The 16,285-nt window shown below is 43.3% G+C and overlaps 1 protein-coding gene across 8 annotated transcripts in view; it reads left to right on the top strand.

The window, feature by feature from the left end:
• The window catches only part of zbtb7c (zinc finger and BTB domain containing 7C), a 221,183-nt gene that overhangs the window by 37,987 nt on the left and 166,911 nt on the right, over positions 1-16,285 (top strand). The window contains exon 1 of one of the 8 annotated variants that reach the window (XM_072574746.1): positions 2,141-2,257. The exons of the other annotated variants lie outside the window; for them this stretch is intronic. The gene's annotated coding sequence lies outside the window, so the exon portion shown is untranslated. Of the gene's footprint in view, positions 1-2,140; positions 2,258-16,285 lie in introns of those variants that run through there. 8 annotated transcript variants of the gene reach the window in all.

Genomic DNA, 16,285 nt, shown 5'->3' on the forward strand with positions numbered 1-16,285 from the left:
CTAACAGGTAGTTGTAAGTGATATTGATTTGAACCAAACTGGTGAAGACTGAACAATAAACTGACTGGTTTATCAACACCACGCCACGGAGTATATCACTGAAAGTGGCCATTTAATACAATGAATCCGTCTGCTTTCCTTGCAGAACAGTGCAGTCTGACGTTCTGATTGAAGAGCCACCAAACTCAATGTAAACTTGTTTTCTACCCACAGATGCTTTTTCTGTTTTTGTTTCACATCTTCAGCATCCATAGTTCTTTGATTTATTTTAGAGCTACACAGTCAATTGACTCCCCTATCTGGTCCAAGTAACCCTGCATGGTTAAATCCTTTAAGTGACAATCCAATTTCTCTTTGAAATAGTTGATTTGCTTCTTGAATGGTGGATGCACAAACCCACTGACTCCCAGAGCTACCTGGACTACACCTCCCACCCTGCCACCTGTAAAAATGCCATCTCGTATTCCCAGTTCCTCTGTGTCTGCTGCATTTTCTCCCAGGAGGACCAATTCCACCATACAGCATGCCAGATGACTGCCTCCTTTTAAAGATTGCAATTTCCCCTCCCACATGATCGATGATGCCCTCCAGCACATCTCATCCTCTTCCTGCACTTCTCCTCTAAACACAACAAGGACAGAACCGCCCCCCCCACCCCCCGGGTCCTCAGTTTCTAGCCCACCAACCTCCAGATGCATTGCATCATCCTCACGTTTTGGTCACCTACAAACAGACCCCACAACCGAGGATACGTTTCCCTCCCCACCCCTATCCGCATTCCGTAAGGACATTTCCCTCCGACTCTTTTGTCAGGTCCATGCCCCCCATCAACTCCCCCTCTCCTCCTGGTACCTTCCCCTGCCACTGCAAGAATTGCAAAACCTGTGCCTACCCCTCAAATTCAGTCCAAGTCCCTAAAGGAGCCTTCCATGTCAGTCAGAGATTTACCTCCACTTCCATACACATCATTTACTCTACATTGTGGAGATGAGACACCTACTTGAGGAACGCTTCAGAGAACATCTTCAGGACACATGCACGAAACAGCCTCACTGGTCCGTGGTGAACGCTTTAACTCCTCCCACTCCCCCAAGGATATGCAGGTCCTGAGCCGCCTCCATCGCCAAACTCTTAACACCCAACGCCTGGAGGAAGAATGCCTCCTCTTCTGCCTTGGGATCCTCCAACCACATGGGATCAATGTGGATTTCACCAGTTTCCTCATTTCCCCTGACCCAACCTTTTTATCCCAGATCGGACCTTCTAACTCGGCACTGCCATCTTGACCTGTCCTTCTTCCTTCCCACCTATCTGCTCCACCCTCCTCTCTCTAACCTATCACCTACCTTCATTTACCTACTGCTTTCTCAGCTACCTTCGCCACCCCCCCTCCCATTTATGTCTCCGCCCCCTTGGTGCACAAGCCTCATTCCTGATGAAGGGCTAGTGCTGGAAACGTCGATCCTCCTGCTCCTCCTGACTGGCTGTGCTTTTCCAGCATCTTGCTCTAGCTTTGCTGATTACTTCTCTGTATAATAATGTTTCCTCTCATTCCTCAAGCATAAAAAGCTAAACCCTCACTCTTAGTTCTTATACAGTCAGCTGTGACACTATGTTTGGGAAGCATAACTTGTATCTCTACCTGATTGTTAATGAAAACAGTGAAATTAGAAACCCAGTCAGAGGGCATGACGCAAAAAGGTTAGTTTCACTACAGGGAAAATCACTGGCAGCAACTTGCAGAACCACGTAAAGGTTTAAAACCTCCCCTTCCTTCCCTGCTTTGAAAAGAGACAACGTGTGTCATGCTATGTTATACTTTTTTAGCTTGGACCACCAATGAATTGTGCAGAAGGCAAACTGGTTTTCAGCTGAGGGTGGGGAGCCAAATTGTGCACAATCACTACGTTTCCATGCAACCAATTGCTGTGGTTATAAAGGAGGATGTTAAAAGTGACAACACCCTCTTTTTAAGCTTTGTTGTTTGAAAGACAGGCAGCCCACCCTAGAATTCCATTCTCTATATTTGGCCCAAGATAAAATTATAGGTTAAAAGCTTTTTAAAAAAAAGGGTCAGGCAGGAGGAGGGAAGGAAATGATGAATCTCCAGATGCTTTATGCCTTTGATTGCAGATAAAGTGGAAAAGGAGAATGACCAATTCTTGTTCGCCAGTGTTTGTTAAAAGCTTTTTGCAGTTTATTTTCTCCCTCTTGTCCTCTGCTTCCTGAGCAACTCGCCCATGATCAGAAGTGTTAGGTATGTTTCTATGCCTCTGTAGATCCTAAATAAAAATGATCTAGTTTGGTACAGTGACTACTCTTGTTTTTCTTGTTTTTTTTAAGAAAAGTGACTAGTCATTGCGCATGCTGTCTGTGTCCTTCTTTCTGTCCTTCTTTCTGTCCTTCTTTCTGTCCTTCTTTCTGTCCTTCTTTCTGTCCTTCTTTCTGTCCTTCTTTCTGTCCTTCTTTCTGTCCTTCTTTCTGTCCTTCTTTCTGTCCTTCTTTCTGTCCTTCTTTCTGTCCTTCTTTCTGTCCTTTTCTCAATACAATTTGATCAAGAAGAAAGCTAAATTGAAAGAATTTATTCTCCAATCAGCGAATGCTGCTCATTAACCGACCAACTTCATTTCTGAATAGAGCCTTAAGTTGCAGTAAGACAAACATTTAATACCCAGAACCTCATTTGAGCTTGAATATTTCTGTGGAAGTGGAAAGATTTTGAAATTCACAAAGCGGAGCTGTTATAACTATTCAATTACTAATAACTATAAATGACATCAGACTAGCTTTTTATCCCTGTAACCTTCTGTGCCCCTACAGCCATTTGTCATTCTATAAGCTTTGGTGGAAGAGCATTGAATATAAGAGTTGGGAGGTCATGTGGCCGTACAGGACATATGGTTAGGCCACTTTTGGAATATTGTGTGCAATTCTCGTCTCCTTCCTATAGGACAAATGTTGTGAAACTTGAAAGAGTTCAGCAAAAGATTTACAGGGATGTTGCCAAGGTTGGGGGATTTGAACGATAAGGAGGCTGAATAGGCTGGGGCTGTTTTCCTTGGAGAATCAGAGGCTGAGGGGTGACCTTATAGAGGTTTATAAAATCATGAGGGGCATGGATTGAGTGAATAGTCAAGGTCTTTACCCTGGGGTGGGGGAGTTCAGAACAGAGGGCATAGGGTGACAGGGAAAGATATAAAAGAGACCCAAGGGGCAATGTTTTCCACACAGGGTGGTGCATGTATGGAATGAGCTGTTAGAGGAAGTGGTGGAAGCTGGTACAATCACAACACTTTAAAAGACATCTAGATGGGTACATGAATAGGGAGAGTTTAGAGGGATATGGGCCAAGTGCTGGCAAATAGGACTGGATTAATTTAGGATATCTAGTTAGCATGGACGAATTGGACCGGACGTTCTGTTTCCATGTTGTACATCTCTATGCCTCTGACTTGTCCATCTCTCACTTCCTTTCCACACTAGTGGTTTCCCCTCGATTTACTGGTCTAGGCCCTCTATATCCCCACCCCTCCACTTTTTTTCCTCCCTCCTTTAAAACCTGTTTTATAATTTACCTCTTGATCACCATCTGTCCTAATTTCTCTTATTTGACCTAGTGTCAGTTTTCATCTGATTACATATCTGTGAAGCATTTTATTATACTTGAAGTGTTACATAAATAAAGCTAATTGTTCATCTGCCCTTCTGGCAGATAAACACATTTTGGTGACAAGCTGAAAAATCTGGGTAAGAATCCAAATTGTATCTTTCATATTTGATGGGTGGGAACACTGACCACATTCCATACTTAAATTTGCAGCTTCTATCTATGTTTTGTACAAATGTGACATCTTGTTTTCTGAATTACTACCAGTCATAAGATAAAAATAGATGGAGGCACTACCCATTCGAGAGAGGAAAATCACTGGTTTATTATCCAGTTCCACAGTGTATTCACAGCTGCACTACTGTTAAGTTTACCTTGCTACATTTATAAATATGTACAACGAGTACTTGTCGTCATCCAATCAAACTTTTGCCAACCTGAAAGGCTTTTCTTTCCTCCAAACTATTCTGCAATGTTGTTGCATTTTTGCAGATTAAAAACCTGGATTCATTCCTATTAATGATAACATTGGCTCCTGCAGTACTCTCTCCATTGTAGGGTTTATTCTTCTTGAGAGGTGAAGAATACAGAATGAGTATTAAAATCTCTGAATAATTTCAATGACATTCCAGTACAATAGTTTCTCCAGTTTTCAAAACCATACATCTTGACCAATTCAAAATAAAAGGTTCTGGATTAGTGGTGCTGGTTTCCAGCATCTGCAGTCATTGTTTTTACCTCCAAAATAAAAGGTGTCAGGTTTTTAAGTGAATTGAAGGGATTGGTTTTTCGTCAACATTGAATTATGTTTGCAGTCTCCAAGATAATTGCTGTAACCTTTGCAATATTTATATCTATTACTGATTTGGTTGCCAGGTACATTCAACTGGTTCTTTTCTTTTAATTACTCACGGTTGTTACTTATTCTTTTGCTGGCGGTACAATAAGCAAGTATTCTTGACAGTAAAACCGGTTCCAGTTGGTCTACCAGATGGCCCTTCTCAAGGCAACTTTGAACAATGATCAAGTCAATGATGTATTTCAATTTTGGTCAGGTTGACCATTATGTACTGGCAGCCTTTGCTCATCTATGCTCTACAAAGACCTATTCCTGAGTAGGTTATCAATCCAAAAATTTAATCTACCTGTAATTTTGTTTCAATTTTATTCAAGAGTTCTGCATTGCTAACAAGCATTTATTATCCATCTCTAATATGAAATACTTTTTCCACTCCTGTTTATACTTTAATTCATTCTATTCTTTTATTGAGTATTTGGCCTGTTTATCGAAGATCAAGTCTATTCTTTTATTCAATTCACTACTCCCAGTCAAGTATTGTTCTGACAGCATCTGTTCCAAAGTCAGAAATTGACAAACTCAGCAGATCTGGCAGCATCTGCAGGAAGAAAGCAGAGTTAACATTCCAAATTCAGGGACTACTCTTCAGAAAACTGTTCAAAGACTGTCTTAGTTTTCCTTAAATGGAAGCATCAAAAAGCTCAAAATCTTTCCCCGAGTTGGACGCTGCACATTCAAGTGACACATTGAGGAGCAAATTTTAAAATTGAGAAGCTAGGAATTCATTTTTAACAAAAAAAAGATTGTTTTAATTATCTTCCCTCTCTACAAAGTATGCAACTGGAACCAAGGCAGAATAAATGGTCCAACAAGGCAAAATTCAAGTTAAAGGGAATCTGTGGAAAAACACACTCTCCACAGCAACATACCTGTGGCTCGTGAAGATGAATCATTTTAGACTCAGGGCATCACTGCAGGAGGTAATGTATGGTTGAATCTAACCATCTTCAGATTTATCAATGCCTTCCTTCCATTCATAACATTAGAAGTGGGGCAGTTTGCTGATGATTGCATGATTTTCTGCACCACTTACAGACTGTCAGATACTGAAGCAGTCCACCAGCTGCAAGAAATGGGTTGATAAGTGGCAAGTAATGTTGAGACTAAGCAAGTACTGGGCAATGAATGTCTCCAACAAGAGAGAATCTAACCAACTCCCTTTGATATTCAATAGCATTACAATTTCTGAAACCTCACTGAAAATCCTGGGGTTACCTTTCACCAGAAGCTAAACTGGATCTGCTATATTAAAGAGTATGGCAATAAGAGTAGGTCAGACTTTCGGCATTCTGTGCTGTGCAACTCCCCTCCTGTGTCCCCTAGCTTGCCTACAAAACACAAGCCAGGACTTGAGGAAATATTCTCCACTTGCTGCGCTGAAAGTGACACCATTGAGACCATAACAGCCCACTTGATTGGCATGACAAGCACACTCTTCAATTGATGCACAATGGCAACAGTGGGATGTGGGTGTTGCTGGTTGGCCAGCATTTATTGCCTGTCCCTAGTTGCCCTTGAAGTTGGTGGTGAGCTGACACCTTGAACCACTGCAGGCAACCTGCTGTGGGTTGACCTATAATGCCATTATGGAGGGAATTCCAGGATTTTGACCTAGCAACAGTGAAGGAACACTGATATATTTCCAAGTCAGGATGGCGAGTGGCTTGGAGGGGAACGTGCAGGTGGTGTTCCCACATATCTGTTGTCTTTGTCCTTCTAGATAGAAGCTGTTGTGGGTTTGGAGAGTGCTGTCTTGGAGTATGCGGTGAATTTCTACAGTATATCTCGCAGATAGTACTCACTGCTCTGTTGAGTGGCATGGTGGAGGGAGTGGATGATTGTGTATGTGGTGCCACTCCCAATTTGCCTATTGGACCAACAGATCCACGTCAGATGCCATATCACTTGCTCTTCACATCTCCCTAGAACACTGACACAAAGAGCAGCTACATAAGAATCCTACTCATTGACTACAGTTCAGCCTTCAACATTATTATCCCCTCGAGACTGATCACTAAACCTTAGTGATCTCTGACTAAGCCCCACTTTCTGCAACTGGACCCTCCGTTTCCTGACCCACAGGTCACAATCAATGAAGATTGGGGACAACATTTCACCCTCACTAACACTCCAACATTGGAGCCCCCCAGGGGTGTGTATGGAGCCCTCTACTGTACTCGCTGTATACCCACGACTCTGTTGTGAAATACCAGACTAATGCCATTTACAAGTTTGCTGATGACACCACCATAATCTCACATGGTGACCAAACAGTGATGGATGGCAGTTATAGGAAATGGGGAAAGGCTCAGATACAGTCACATAGATAGGTTAACTCCAGGAAAGGTAAGAGAGGTAGGCAGCTAGTGCAGGAGTCTTCTGTGGAAATACCCATTTCAAACCGGTATGCTGTTTTGGAAAATGTAGAGGGTGATGAATTCTCAGGGGAACGTAGCCGAAGGGCCTGTTCCTGGGCTGTAAATTTTCTTTCTTTTTTGTTCTTTGAACAGCCAAGTTTCTGGTATTGAGACTGGCTCTAATGCAAAGAGGGGTACGTCAGGTTCCAAGAGATCAATTGTGTTAGGGGATTCTGTAGTCAGAGGTACAGACAGACATTTCTGTGGCCAGCAGAGAAAAGGCAGAATGGTGTATTGCTTCCCTGGTGCCAGGATCAAGGATGTCTCAGAGAGGGTGCAGAATGTTCTCATGGGGGAGAGGGGCCAGCAAGAGGTCATTGTCTACATTGGAACCAACAACATAGGAAAGGAAAATTGTTGAGATTCTGAAGGGAAATCACAGGGAGTTAGGCAGAAATTTAAAAAGGAGGTCCTCAAGAGTAGGAATATCTGGATTACTCCCAGTGTTACGAGCTAGTGAGGGTAGGAATAGAACGTTAGATCAGGTGAATGCACCGCTAAGGAGCTGGTGTATGGGAGAAGAATTCACATTTTTGGATCATTGGAATCTCTTTTGGAGTAGGAGTGACCTGTACAAGAAGGATGGATTGCACCTAAATTGGAAGGGGACTAATATACTGCCAGGGAAATTTGCTACAGCTGCTTAGGAGGATTTAAACTAGTCAGGTTGGGGTGGTGGGTGGGACCCAGGGAGATAGTGAGGAAAGAGATCAATCTGAGACTGATACAGTTGAGAACAGAAGTGAGTCAAACAGGGCAGGCAGGGACAAGGCAGGACTAATAAATGCAGTTTAATTTATTTCAATGCAAGGGGCCTAACAGGGAAGGCAGATTAACTCGGCATGGTTAGGGACATGGGACTGGGATATCATAGCAATTACAGAAACATGGCTCAGGGATGGGCAGGACTGGCAGCTTAATGTTCCAGGATACAAATGCTACAGCAAGGACAGAAAGGGAGGCAAGAGAGGAGGGGAGGGGGGTGGCATCTTTGATCAGGGATAGCATTACAACTGTGCTGAGGCAAGATATTCCCGGAAATACATCCAGGGAAGTTATTTGGGTGGAACTGAGAAATAAGAAAGGGATGGTCACATTTTTGGGATTGTATTATAGACCCCCTAATAGTCAGAGGGAAATTGAGAAACAAACTTGTAAGGAGATCTCAATTATCCGGAAGAATAATAGGGTGGTTACGATAGGAGATTTTAACTTTCCAAACATCGACTGGGACTGCCATAGTGTTAAGGGTTTAGATGGAGAATTTCTTAAGTGTGTACAAGACAATTTTCTGATTCAGTATATGGATGTACTTACTAGAGAAGGTGCAAAACTTGACCGACTCTTGGGAAATAGGGCAGGTGACTGAGGTGTCAGTGAGGGAAGTCTTTGGGGCCAGCGACCATAATTCTATTAGATTTAAAATAATGATGGAAAAGGATAGACCAGATCTAAAAGTTGATTTTCTAAATTGGAGAAAGGCCAATTTTGACGGTATTAGGCAAGAACTTTCGAAAGCTGATTGGGGGCAGATGTTCGCAGGTAAAGGGATGGCTGGAAAATGGGAAGCCTTCAGAAATGAGCTAACAAGAATCCAGAGCAGGTATATTCCTGTTAAGGTGAAAGGAAAGGCTGGTGGGTATAAGGAATACTGAATGACTAAAGAAATTGAGGGTTTGCTTTAAAAAAAAAGGAAGCATATGTCAGGTAGAGACAGGATTGATTGAGTGAATCCTTAGGAGAGTATAAAGGCAGTAGGAGGATACTTAAGAGAGAAATCAGGAGGGAAAAAAGAGGACATGAGATGGCTTTGGCAAATAGAGTTAAGGAGAATCCAAAGAGTTTTTACAAATACAAAAAGGACAAAAGGGTAACTAGGGAGATAATATGGCACCTCCAAGATCAGTAAGGCAGCCTTTGTGTGGAGCTGCAGAAAATGGGGGAGATGATAAATGAGTTTTTTTTTGCATCAGTATTTACTGCGGAAAAGGACCTGGAAGATTAGCGGGTGGCACAGTGGTTAGCACTGCTGTCTCACAGCGCCAGAGACCCAGGTTCAATTCTCACCTCAGGTGACTGACTGTGTGTGTGTGTGGTGTTTGCACATTCTCCCCGTGTCTGCGTGGGTTTCCTCCCACAGTCCAAAAATGTGCAGGTTAGGTGAATTGGCCATGCTAAATTGCCCATAGTGTTAGGTGAAGGAGTAAATGTAGGGGAATGGATCTGGGTGGGTTGCGCTTTGGCGGGTCGGTGTGGACTTGTTGGGCCGAAGGGCCTGTTTCCACACCGTGTAATCTAATCATAGACTGTAGAGAAATAGATGGTGACATCTTGCACAATGTCCATATTACAGAGGAGGTCTTGAAATGGGTAAAGGTGGATAAATCCCCAGGACCGAGAACTCTGTGGGAAGCCAGAGAAGTGATTGCTGGGCCTCTTGCTGAGATATTTGTGTCATTGATAGTCACAAGTGAGGTATCGGAAGCCTGGAGGTTGGCTAACGTGGTGCCACTGTTTTAAGAAGGGTGGTAAGGACCAGCCAGGAAACTATAGACCAGTGAGCCTGACGTCAGTGGTGGGCAAGTTGTTGGAGGGAATCCTGAGGGACAGGATGTATGTATATTTGGAAAGGCAGATGACACCAAAATTGGAGGTGTAGTGGACAGCAATGAGGGTTACCTCAGATTACAACAGGATCTGGACCTAATGGGCTAATGGGCTGAGAAGTGATAGATGGAGTTTAATTCCGATAAATGAGAGGTGCTGCATTTTGGGAAAGCAAATCTTAGCAGGGCTTATACACTTAATGGTAAGGTCCTAGGGAGCGTTGCTGAACAAAGAGACCTTGGAGTGCAGGTTCATAGCTCCTTGAAAGTGGAGTCGCAGGTAGATAGGATAGAGAAGAAGGCGTTTGGTATGCTTTCCTTTATTGGTCAGAGTGTGGAGTACAGGAGTTGGGAGGTCATGCTGTAGCTCTACAGGACATTGGTTAGGCCACTGTTGGAATATTGCGTGCAATTCTGGTCTCCTTCCTATCGGAAAGATGTTGTGAAACTTGAAAGGGTTCAGAAAAGATTTACAAGGATGTTGCCAGGGTTGGAGGATTTGCACTATAGGGAGACACTGAACAGGCTGGGGTTGGAGTGTTGGAGGCTGTGGGGTGACCTTGTAGATGTTTACAAAATTGAGGGGCATGGATAGGGTAATTAGGCAAAGTCTTTTCCCTGGGCTCAGGGAGTCCAGAACTAGAGGGTATAGGTTTAGGGTGAGAGGAGAAAGATATAAAAGAGACCTAAGGGGCAACCTTTTCACGCAGAGGGTGGTATGTGTATGGAATGAGCTGCCAGAGGAAGTGGTGGAGGTTGGTACAATTGCAACATTTAAGAGGAATTTGGGTGGGTATTTGGATAGGAAGGGTTTGGAGGGATATGGGCCGGGTGCTGGCAGGTGGGACTAGATTGGGTTGGGATATCTGGTTGGCATGGACGAGTTGGACCGAAGGGTCTGTTTCCATTCTGTACATCTCTATGACTCTATGACCTGGATAAATGGGCTGTTCTCATTGCACTATCTCTCAATGCTGGCAAAGCCACGGAATTCACTATTGACTTTCTGCGGGATGTTACTCATGCACCCCCTGCACATTAACAGTACAGATGTGGAATGAGTGGAGATTGTCGAGCTCCTGGGAGTGGTCATCCCTGACGAGCTTTTTTGGATCTTCATGTGGACGCACTAGTTACAAAGGCCCAACAATGTCTTCTCTTCCTCAGGCAGCTGAGGAAATTTGGCATGACAGCAAATGCCCTTGCCAAAGGTGTGCCATCTAGAGCATTCTGTCTGCATGTGTCGCTACCTGGTATGGCAACTGTACCATTCGAGATCGGAGATGGTTATAGAGAGTGGTGAACGCAGCCTGGACAATCACAAAGGCCACCCTCCCATCTATAGAATCCATCTCCCAGGCCCACTGTCAAGGAAAGGCCACCAGCATTCTCAATGATCCATCCTAACCTGGCAATATTTTTCTACAACCTCTACCATCAGGGATAAGGTACAGAAGCCTGAACACACGCACCAGCCGGTTTTGAAACAGTTTCTATCCTACTGTTGTTAGGATACTGAATGGGCACTCAAACTCTTCACATTCGCCTGTACCTGTGTCTTTGTTTTTGTTGCTGCTTACCTATGATTTACTTATCTATTCTCCTTAACTAAGTGATCTGCCTGTATTGCTCGCGAGACCAAGCTTTTCACTGTGCCTTAGTACAAGTGACAATAAATTCAATTCAGTGGTGTCAGGGCCTGTTGCCTTTGCAATATCTAGTGTCTCCAACTGTTTCTTGCTATCATGTGGAATGAATCGAAATGGCTGAAGAGTGGTATCTGTAATGCTGGGGACAACTGGAAAGAGGTCAAAATGGGTCATCCACTCACACTTCTGCCTGAAGATTGCTGCAAATGCTTCAGCTTTATTCTTGCGTGATATGCTGGGCTCTTCCATCATTGAGGATGTAGACGTTTGTGGAGCCGCTCCTTCCAATGAGTTGTTTAATCAGGTACAGGCAGCGGGCCATGAAGGGTGTCATTCTGTCTGATTGCCTGCCCCTCTTCCGTGGCTGCATCAGAGACTGGGTGTCCCTGGGAAAGGAGTATGCGGTGTCGACCACCTCCCTTGAGCTGTTCAGGGAGAGGTGGGCACTGCAGGTATTGGAGTGCTTTATTTTCCCCCTCCAACTGTATTTTGATTTTAATCCATGCCCTCCCTTCACCTTTGATCATGCAGCATTGCCTGTTTGAGAAAGGTATTTATGTCACTGGCCACTCAGGTATTTCCTTTCTTCCTGGTGGTGGAAATTGAATAGATTTGAGTTGTTTAATTGTCCACTGTTCATAACTGGATGTGACAAAACTGCAGAGCTTGGATTGAGCCATTGTCTGTGGGATCGCGTAGCTTTATGACTTGCTTATGCTGTTTGGTGGCTTCACCAGGTTGATACTTCATGCTTGGCACTGCTTCTGGCATACCCTCTTGCACTCTCCATTTGAACTGGGGTTGATCTCCTGACTTTATGGTAATGGTTGAATGGATGATATGCCAGACTGAGGTTACAGATTATGCTGAAATACAATTCTGCTACTGATGCTGCACAGCTTGGTGGTGATGCCATACAATATGATGGAGGTTATTGTTAATATGAAAGCAGGACTTTGTCTCAAAGGACTATGCAGTGGTCAGTCTTAATGATACTGTCATGGACAGATGCATTTGACAGATTGGTAGAGATGAAGTTTGGTATGTTTTACCTTCTTGGCTCCTCATCCCCCACCCACCCAAACCCCAACCGTCTGCTGCAGACCCAATGTAACAGCTCTGTCCTTGAGGACCTGACTAGCTTAATCAATTGTACCGCTGCCAAGCCATTTTTGGTGGTGGACATTTGAAATCCCTCACCCAGTGTACATTTTGTGCCCTTGCCATCCTCATGCTTACTCTAAGCATTACTTCGTGTGGATTACTGATTCATCAGTTGAGGGAGGATGGTACATGGTAATCAGGAGGTTTCCTTGCCCATATTTGACCTAAAGCCACAATACTTCATGGGGTCCAGAGTCTATGCTGAGGATGCTTAGGACTGTATATCACTGTGCTTTGTTGAGTCTGTCTTTCCAGTGGGACAGGACATCACCAGAGATGGTGATGATGGTGTCTGGGACATGAGTATAATTCAGAAAGCATGACTGACTGTGTCAAGCTGTTGCTTGACTAGTCTGAGACAGCTCTCCCAATTTTGGCACTAGCCTCCAGATGTTAGTGAGGAGGACTGTAGGAGGCTGCTTCTGCCATTGTCTTTTCTGTGCATAGGTTGATACCAGGTAATCCATCTGATTTCCATTCTTTTGAGACTTTGTAGAGACTGCTAGGCCATTTCAAAGGGCAATTGAGATGAGAGTCACTAATGCTGCTGGAGTCCCATGCAGGCTAGACCTGGTGTGGATGGCAGATTTCCTTCCCTAAAGGTCATAAGTGAACCAGGTGGGTTTTTTCCAACAATCAACCTTGATTTCATAGCCGTCAGTAGGTTCTTAATTCCAGGTTTCTTTTTATTATTGACTTCAAATTCCACCATCTGCTGTGGCAGGATTTGAACCCAGGTCCCCAGAACATTAGCTGAGTTTCTGGAATAATTGTCCACCAATAATATCACTCGGCCATTGCCTCGCACTACACTCCACAGTAGTTAAAGATGGGCAATGGATGCTGGCCTAGACAGCAAAGCCTATACCTAAGGAACAAATTGAAAGAAAATGCATTAAACCATACAGTACAAAACATTGCAAGTTTGATCTTTTGGTTGATCACAACTTGGGAAGGAACTGAGAAATACAATTAACTTCTCAGTTTCTTGCAAGTATCTTGTCAAATATATTAATGCAAAAAAATTACAAATATACTGTGTACGTTTTGTGTATTAGCTATGGCTCAGTTGTTAGATAACTATGTAGTGACAGCTTCATGGCATTATTGCTGAACTGTTAATCCAGGGACCCAGGTATGTTCTGTGTGTTTGAATCCCACCACAGCAGATGATTGGACTTAATTCCAGATGAATTCAATAAAAAAAGTAAAAAAAAAAATGACCATGAATCTATTGTCAATTATCAGGGAAAACCTGTCTGGTTCACTGAGTCCTTTTTGGGAAAGGAAATTGCCATTCTTACCTGCTGGTTGGAGTCATGTGGTTAACTATTAACTGCCTTCTGGGTAATTGGGGTTGGGCAATAAATGCTGGCCTAGACATGATGCCCGTAGCTTGAGTAAATATAAAAAAATTTGTATGAATCATGAGATTCTGAATTTTAGTTCCACTCTAATAGTACTTGAAAACTAAAATCACAACCTAATCTAGTCCTATTTGCTAGCACTTGGCTCTTATCCCTCTAAACGCTTCCTATTCATATACCCAGCTAGATGGCAACATCCTTGTAAATCTTTTCTGAACCCTTTCATGTTTTACAACATCCTTCCAATAGGAAGGAGACCAGAATTGCACACAATATTCCAACAGTGGCCTAACCAATGTCCTGTACAGCTGCAACATGACCTCCCAACTCCTACACTCAATGCTGTGACTAATAAAGGAAAGTGTACCAAATGTCTTCACAATCCTATCTACCTGCGACTCCACTTTCAAGGAGCTATGAACCTGCACACTCAAGGTCTATTGGTTCAGCAACACTCTCTAGGACCTTACCATTTAAGTGTATAAATCCTGCTAAGATTTGCTTTTCCAAAATGCAGCTCCTTGCATTTATCTAAACGCCATCTGCCATTCCTTGGATCATTTGCCTATCTGATCAAGATCCCATTGCTCTCTGGGATAACCTTCTTTGCTGTCCACTACACCTCCAATTTTGGTGTCATCTGCAAACTTGCTAACTATACCTCTTGTGCTCACATCCAAATCATTTATATAAATGATAAAAAGCAGTGGACCCAGCACCGATCCTTGTGGCACATTGGCCACCGTCTGAAAAGCAACCCTCCACCACCACTACCACTACCTTCTGTCTTCTATCTTTGAGCCAGTTCTGTATCCAAATTGCTAGTTCTCCCTGTATTCCATACAATCAAACCTTGTTAACCAGTGTCCTGTGAGGAACCTTATGGAATGCCTTACTGAAGTCCATATAGCCATCAGTGACTACATGTCAAAAAGGACTTTGGCTCATTTAGATTTAAGTCATGTAGGATCATGAAAAGTCTTATTTAAATCTGAGTACTTTAGTGTCAATGGAATTTGTAGTCGTTCTTGGGCAGGAGTGGAGACAATCATCTTTGATTTATTTATTATCATGTGTATCTAATATGTTTTACTGTATTTTTGTATCGCCACTCCATGGTGTCATTTTAAAACCCTGCAAAACAAACCAAAACATAGAACATAAAGGCAGAACAAGGACTGTAAAGTTGGGCAGACTTTATTTCTTCATTTTCAAGTGCTCCGTTATGGGCCTGGTGGCCAAGCGTGAGTCTCCTTCGCTGTGCTGCAGCCACTGGAATGAAAGTTGCCATTCTTAGGTGTGATCTCACCTCCATTGACGCCCTTGACACTGCGTCCTTACTGAACCTCAACAATAGAGACGCTACCAATGCAAGCTGATACTGCACCGGCCAAAACTCTACTCTGCTGCCCAGTCCACTTCGGGCCGCCTTGCCTATGCAGCCATTGCGGATGCTGCCAGGTCTCGTACCAAATTAGCCTTCACTGCCACTACCTTGAATCTATGCTGGACACAGCCACCATTCGGAGCCCAAACTTGACTCCGCCGTAGCAGCCATGAGTCGGCACTAGGACTGCCTCAACAAAACTGAAGCCACTGGGAACCCATACCCACCTCCATTGCTTCTACAAGTGCTGCTGGGCTTGCTTGCTGTTGGTGTGATCAAGTTCTTCACCCAGAAGTATGTTAAATGAGAGAAGAGAATAAAGGAAAAGAAATGAAAAGTGGAAGAACCCCAGATCTCAGAAGCCCTCCTCCACTACTTGTCTTATTGGAAGAGGTACTTGATTTCTAACCAGTGACCCATGCTGAAAAGTCAAAGTATAATTGCATCAGCTTAGCACAGGCTTTGGCTAGGCAATGATAACCTTCATGGTCCAAGACCTGTTTTGTTTTTAAGTTGCCTTAGAAGATCAGTGATGGATGCTGAAAGGAGAAGATTGGAAAGTTGATAGTGCCTACAGAGAAAGGGAAATCCCAGGATCAAAATACATTTTCAATGTAATCACATAATTTAAATATGTGAGGCTGCATTGTTAAGTACATTAAAAATCTGTCTATCTCAGCCTCTAATCCGTAAAGGAGCCAAGGATTATGGGGAAAAGGTAGAATATCAGGTCAGCCAAGATCTTATTGAAGAGTTGAAATGATTGATCTGAATGGTTTACTTTTGCTCCTATGGTCTTATGAAATCATTCAACTGTTACATGAACATACAAACAAGGAACAAGAGTAGGTCACTTGGGCCTTTGAGCCTGCTCCGCTATTCAATAAAATCATGGCTGATCTAATTTTACCCTCCTCTCTAGTTCCTATTTAATAACTTTTATGGACTTATGGCTTGTAGACCTTTTTTATAAAGAGGTCAACGAATAGATGATTATCTTTTTAACAAGTCACTTCTTCAAATTCACATGCCTTGTGATAATTGCTTGGGCTTACCACTATCAAGTTGCAGCTTTTAGTCTGGAGATTGGTGCTCAACTGAAAAAAATGAAAGTTATGGAAGGGAAAGCCTTCCCAGCCTTCTGTCCACGCTCTTCTCTTTCCCCACCCCCCGAACCTAGTTTCTGAAGACGTCTCAAGCCCTGACCCAGTCTTGCAATTATACTGGAG

The sequence above is a fragment of the Chiloscyllium punctatum genome, chromosome 1 (genome assembly GCF_047496795.1).
Source record: "Chiloscyllium punctatum isolate Juve2018m chromosome 1, sChiPun1.3, whole genome shotgun sequence".
Taxonomy (NCBI): Eukaryota; Metazoa; Chordata; class Chondrichthyes; order Orectolobiformes; family Hemiscylliidae; genus Chiloscyllium; species Chiloscyllium punctatum.